At 43.6% G+C, this 6000-nt stretch overlaps 1 protein-coding gene across 1 annotated transcript in view; it reads right to left on the reverse strand.

Annotated features, from left to right (window-relative positions):
- TPRA1 (transmembrane protein adipocyte associated 1) overlaps positions 1-3178 on the reverse strand; it is a 28148-nt gene extending 24970 nt beyond the window's left edge. Inside the window, exon 1 of the mRNA XM_056860121.1 lies at positions 3156-3178. The gene's annotated coding sequence lies outside the window, so the exon portion shown is untranslated. The remainder of the gene's footprint in view (positions 1-3155) is intronic.
- Between the last annotated feature and the right edge of the window lie 2822 nt (positions 3179-6000).

Below are 6000 nucleotides of genomic sequence, written 5' to 3' on the forward strand. Positions count from 1 at the left end.
ATGATTTCTACATCTGCACTTCTGCACAAGCATGACAGGGGAAAAGGGGAGGACCAGGGATTGGGGACAACAGCAGCGTGGGAATGTGTGTGTGTGTGTGTGTGTATGCCATTCCCCCATTACTTGCTTCTGCTGTTGCCATGAACAGAGCACGTTTTCATACCCTCACCTGGAAACAGGCTGAACTGAGAACTAACCAAATAATTGCAAGCACTGCATTTGCACCACTTAAGCGAGGGTTACAGAGCCTAGTCCCCAGCAAGAGAGGGGCCTGGACTCAAGACTACCTAGAAGCAGATGTGAAAGTAAGCCAGTATCAGTAAGAAAATGGTCAAAGAGCTTCCTCCCACCTTCTGTTTCAAGCCCCCTTTAAGAAATTTTAGTTACTTCTCTCCCCCGCCCCTAGAATTCATGCAATCTGCTCTGTGAGTTCCTATCCTAATTCACAGATGTGTTGGACACTGTCGGTGTTTACTCATTAGTAAAGAGGCATTCGATACGTGCTCAAGACCGCTCTCTTAACACTAGCTCACATTTTGCACAGCTCAGTGATGGCATGGGAGTTGTGTTGCGCGTATACTCCTTGATCGAAATTAGGCTGTAGAAATACTGGAGCCTAATCTAGTGCTTCCAGAGTTGATAACAATTTAGATCTTAAATTTTGGGGGACTACCGAATTCTCCATACTTCTATGCCTGGAAGAATTTTAATGGTGCAACTAATAGTTACATTTCCTGGGATAGAATGGAAAAAAACACCCTTTTCTCCACTGAGAAACAGATCAGAAAACCCCACTTCAGAAGCTTTATAACGCACTAAGCCATCATAACTCTCCGAATAAGCAGTCAGGCTCATAAATAGGCCTTTTATCTAAATAAGGCATTCATCAGTCCCACCCTCTCAAATTTTGCTTCTTCATTTTATTCAAGGACAAGTTTATGAGCCTGGGGTTTTCCAGCTTCGGTACAATAAGCATCTGTTCAGTTCATGCCACCAGAACTTTAAACTTCAAACCAGATCGTACAATCCTGGCACTGTAAGGAGAAACAGCATGGCTCAAGGAGCATTTTCATCAGTGACCTTACATATTCAAGATGCAACCTGTAACTAGACGAGGCCTAGGCAGCAACAGTTTGCTAAACCACGCAACTGCATGAAAACAGATGTGTACAAGAATACACAGTGATAAAATCTAGCATCCACTCCTTTCATGTACCCTACAACAATTTGTCCTTTCATTTATCAACTTATTCTCTTTCAGTTTCCTGTTCCCCTCTCAACACGTGCCGAGCAGCTCCCACGCAACAGCATACTCATAGAACTTATCTGATATGAATACCTGGGGCTCAATTACAACACGCCCAGAATCCTGAAACAGCACTTACACAGTCAACAGCTTGATCACGCTGCACATTTTAATGCTAGTGTCATAATAAGCACACTTCCTGTCATACTAGGACATTAGTACTCCAAGGGCTTAGTTAACCACACCAAGATCTATTGGTTGGGTCTCTTGGTTCTCCCCCTCTAATGCTGCTTTGAAATTAAATATTAATTAAATCATATCATAGAATCTGAGAGGAATAGGGAAACAGTCCCATTTCAGCTGTGAACAACCATCAAGGAAGCCTACACACAGCATGAGTTGGAAGGTGGCAAGCGTGAGCTCAGAAACAAAGGTTAAACAGTGACCAATACCGGAGAGGTGTGTCCCTCCAGTTCCAAAGGTTTATGATTCTCAACAAGTGAAGACACCACACCCGGCTACAATAGTGTTAAGATCACTAGCTATAAATCAACCGTTTGTCATCATAGAAACTTATGCCCATCAATTTCTTTAACATATATTTAATATATATGTTAAATAATATATAACATTCTTTAATATATATATATTAAAATCTAGAATCTACCGTCACTACTCGCTTTTTGAATCACAAACTTGGTGTCTACAGCTAATTCTCCATTAATACACCCCATAACTTCCACTAAACAGCAACACGGTTTTGCTCGAAGTTACCAGACCACCAAACAATGAAACAGGGTAGAAACACAAACAACAGCAGAGGGGCAGGGGGTTGCCTGACCCAAACACGCATTCAGAAAGAGAGGGTGTTGGAATGGCCAGGCACTCTCTTCCAAAGAGGCCCACCACTCAGTAAAAGGGCCTTGGGCTGGAGGATGACACCAAATCCCCCAGGCCACGGTCCTGTTAAAGGAGAGAGAACATCAAAACATTTGTTTTCCAGGACAGACGCGCATATTTCCCAACTCTCTCTTAGAAAAGGCGCTGCCATGCGGGCCCCACTCGGACCTCCAGATCACCGTGATAAAACCTGTTATTCAGAAAGGAGAATGTAAATGTATATTTACTTGCATTTACAATGTATGAAAATATATACTTAAATATATCTATATTTAAGTATATATATAAAAAGTATATATATTTAAGTGTGTGTGTGTGTATATACACACACATACATACTTAAGTGTGTATATATATATATATATATATATATATATATATATATATATATATTTAAGTAGGTATATAAGTGTGTGTATATATATATACATATACACACATATAAAGTATATATAAGTATATATATACACACACACATATAAAGTATATATATTTAAGTATATATATATATGTATATATATATACACACACACACATATAAAGTGTGTGTGTGTGTATATATGTGTGTGTGTGTGTATATATATATATATATATTATATATATATACACACACACACACACACACTACAATTGCCTAGCCATTTGGAGAAGGACAGCTAGGGACTGAGACTGGAAATATATATATGTATTAAAATCTATAATCTACCTTCACCTACCGGACTGGGTGGCGAAGGGGGGGGCGCGCAAAAATCCCTCTCCCGATCAAAGGGGAGAAAGCCGCTTGCCAGGGAGGTGCGGGTAAACGAAAGAAGCACCCCAGGAAAAGGAAAGGAGGCGAGCCCTTGTGGGGCCCCGCACCAGAGAACAACCAGTCGGAGCTGGCCTCAGTGGAGCAATTCCGTCTACAAACCGGGAGAGGCACGGATGAGACCGCAGGATCGCGAGCAACCTCCCACCCCGGCGGGGGGCGGGGGAGGCAATAGGACCGGGGCTGGAAGCGACCCCCTACCAGCTCTTCCTCGTCCCCGGCCGCTGGAGGCGCTGCTTCCCCGCAGCCTCCTGGCTCCCTTCGCCCGCCGGCGCAGCAGGGGAGCCGCCGTCCCCTCCCTCGCGGGCTCACTCCCGGCACTCCCACCCGGCCATCCCGCGGCTTCTGTCCCAGGTCCAACAGGGGGCGGAGAATGCGCGCCGGAGGGAGGGAGGGAGCGTCCGCCACCACCCATGTGACAATGTCGCCGAAAACAGCGCCTTCCCTTGCCGCCTCCCCCAGGGCGTTCCCGGCCGCCGGCTCGGACAGGAGACTCTTTACAACTCGCAGCGCGCCTGCCACCACGTTTTCCGGGAGAGGGGAGAACGACGGGAGGGGGAAAGCGGCTCGGTTCAGCCTTCGGGTACGAATTGCTCGTCGCTCCCTGAACCCGAAGGACCTCCGCCAATCACAGGGCGTCTAAATACAGAAGCCGACTCGAAAGGGAAACAAAAGGACCGGCGGAGCCAATGGAGGAAGCGGAGAGGCGGGACTAAAAGGACGGGAACGTCAAGGCCTTAAAAGAGCAGGTATTCAGCCTCTGCGCGGGAGTAGGATCAGGCACTCCATGACAGCAAAGGAGAGAGATGCTTTTTGAACGCACAACCCTAAGCGCTGGAAAATCCCTTTGATCTACATGTAGATCTCTCACAGAAGTGCCTTCAGCTTGCCCCATCCAGAGAACATATTTACTTCTGCAGCAAAACCTCAAGGGTTTGTTCACCACCAGATCACTGTTTGGATCCAGATTAATATGGAACGAACACAAGATTATTTTCAGTTCCTGTCTCCTGCATCTATACTTGATAAGACTCACACCACAGGCAATCAGAGTGAAAAAGCTTCAACCTTGACGGTGTAAACAAAGCAAGGCTTGATTGCATCGAGTAATCTTGGGATAAACCCTACAATTACCTAGCCATCTGGAGAAGGACAGCTAGGGACTGAGACTGGCAATATTGGCAAGATGTTATGTTGCCTTTGGCTCAGTTGCTTGAGTCATGCGGATATATTTGTTCTGTAAATGACTTTGCTATGTGTAAGCACATTTTCTGTCATGGTACCCAAACTGGCAGCTCCCTCCTCAGCCATATGAACACACAAAGCTGCCTTATACTGAGTCAGACCAGTGATCTATCAAGGTCAACACTGCCTATGTGGCTCTCCAGGGTCTCAGTTAGAGGTCTTCCACATCATTTACTACCTGATCCTTTTAACTGAAAATGCCAGAAATTTAACCTGGAACCTTTTGAATGCAAATCAGATGCTCTTACCACTGAACAACAGCCTCTCCTCAAGTTTACCCGAGGCTCATGTTAATATCTTTTAAAGCAGAATGAGCAAAAGGTAGATCATGATCTGCCTAATCTCCCTAAACTAGGTTATAACAGATCTCCAAAATCTCCTGATTCAGGTGCACCACAGCTTAAATGCATGTTCTTCACCTGTAAAATGATAGTATTCATAGATTTCCTTCAACAATGTCTTTATGTAGTATATTCAGCAGTTGATATTGGAATCCTTGATATACAGTAACTCAGATATGGCTTTGTATTTGTATGTATGGTTCAAGTAGAGTAACACGTGATTTGTGACCAGGGATGGGTAGCAGCAGGCAATTGTGACTGCCTCTGTCCTTTCCCTTTGGGAGAACATTTTACAATTTGCTACAGTTGGTAGACCCCCAAGTTCTGACATAGGCCTGAAAACTGCCCTTTTATATGCACGGTTATTCACATATAGATTATGGGTAATTATGTCAACTGTTTATCACAACTTTTTAACATTTGCTTTTACCTGGATGTGCTGAATTAGATTATTCTTGTTAGTTACCTTGAGTATATTTACAGCAGAAACTTCCCAAATGTGTCATTGCAGGGTGGTGCTATCCCACTGTGTTTGTGGATCACACTGCAATCTGAATGATATGAGTTTATCGGTGAGCAGCTGACATGTGATTGGTCTTACCTTGTAACAAAGAAGATGGAGCTGGATAGAGATCCCTTCTATTCTTTTAGTTTTATGGTGCTGTGGCACAAAAGCCAAAGATATATTCAAAGCATGCAAGCAAGTTACTAATTGCCAAACAAATAGCCAATAGGGAGTTCGTTGACCAGAAATGTGATATTTGGGAGAGTGCCAAAATTAAACAGGAATCTAGTGGCACCTTAAAGTCTAACTAAATGTATTTATTTATTTGCATTATTTATAGTCCACCTTTCTCACAGGGAGTCAAGGAGGATTACTCATAGTGAGTCAATACAGTCAACAAAATGGGACATTCAATAACCAATGCATTAGGATTTTAGAAGTCTGCCAGTGGAGGGCATTTTAATGTTCCAGAGCATTCTATTGATCTAAAGATCTTCTACAGAAGAACATCAAAGGGAGAATCCAATAGGAAAGAGAAAGACAGAAGTGAAAGATGTGTTTATTATATTTTGTGTGACATAGTACAAGCAGGAATGGCAAAGACGAGTCACAGAAGCTAGGGCCCTTGGTAGCTTCCTGCCAGAAGTTGCAGTCATGTGCAGAGTTACTTGGCAGTAAACACATTGAACTCAATGGGATATACTATGGAAGAAAAGGCACTCCATTAAATGCTTTTCCTACTCTCTCTCCAGACAGGGTTGTCAGTTCTACCTTGGGATATACTTGGAGATTTTGGGGGTGGAGCCTGACAAGGGTGCAATTTGGGGAGGGGGAAAACCTTAGCGGGGTATAATGCCATAGAGTCTACCCTCCAGAGCAGCCATTTTCTCAACAATTGATCTTTTAAATAAATGTTTGGGAAGTATTATTAGAAATATAAAACAATAATTAACGC

This window comes from Euleptes europaea, chromosome 1, assembly GCF_029931775.1.
Source record: "Euleptes europaea isolate rEulEur1 chromosome 1, rEulEur1.hap1, whole genome shotgun sequence".
Lineage (NCBI taxonomy): Eukaryota > Metazoa > Chordata > Lepidosauria > Squamata > Sphaerodactylidae > Euleptes > Euleptes europaea.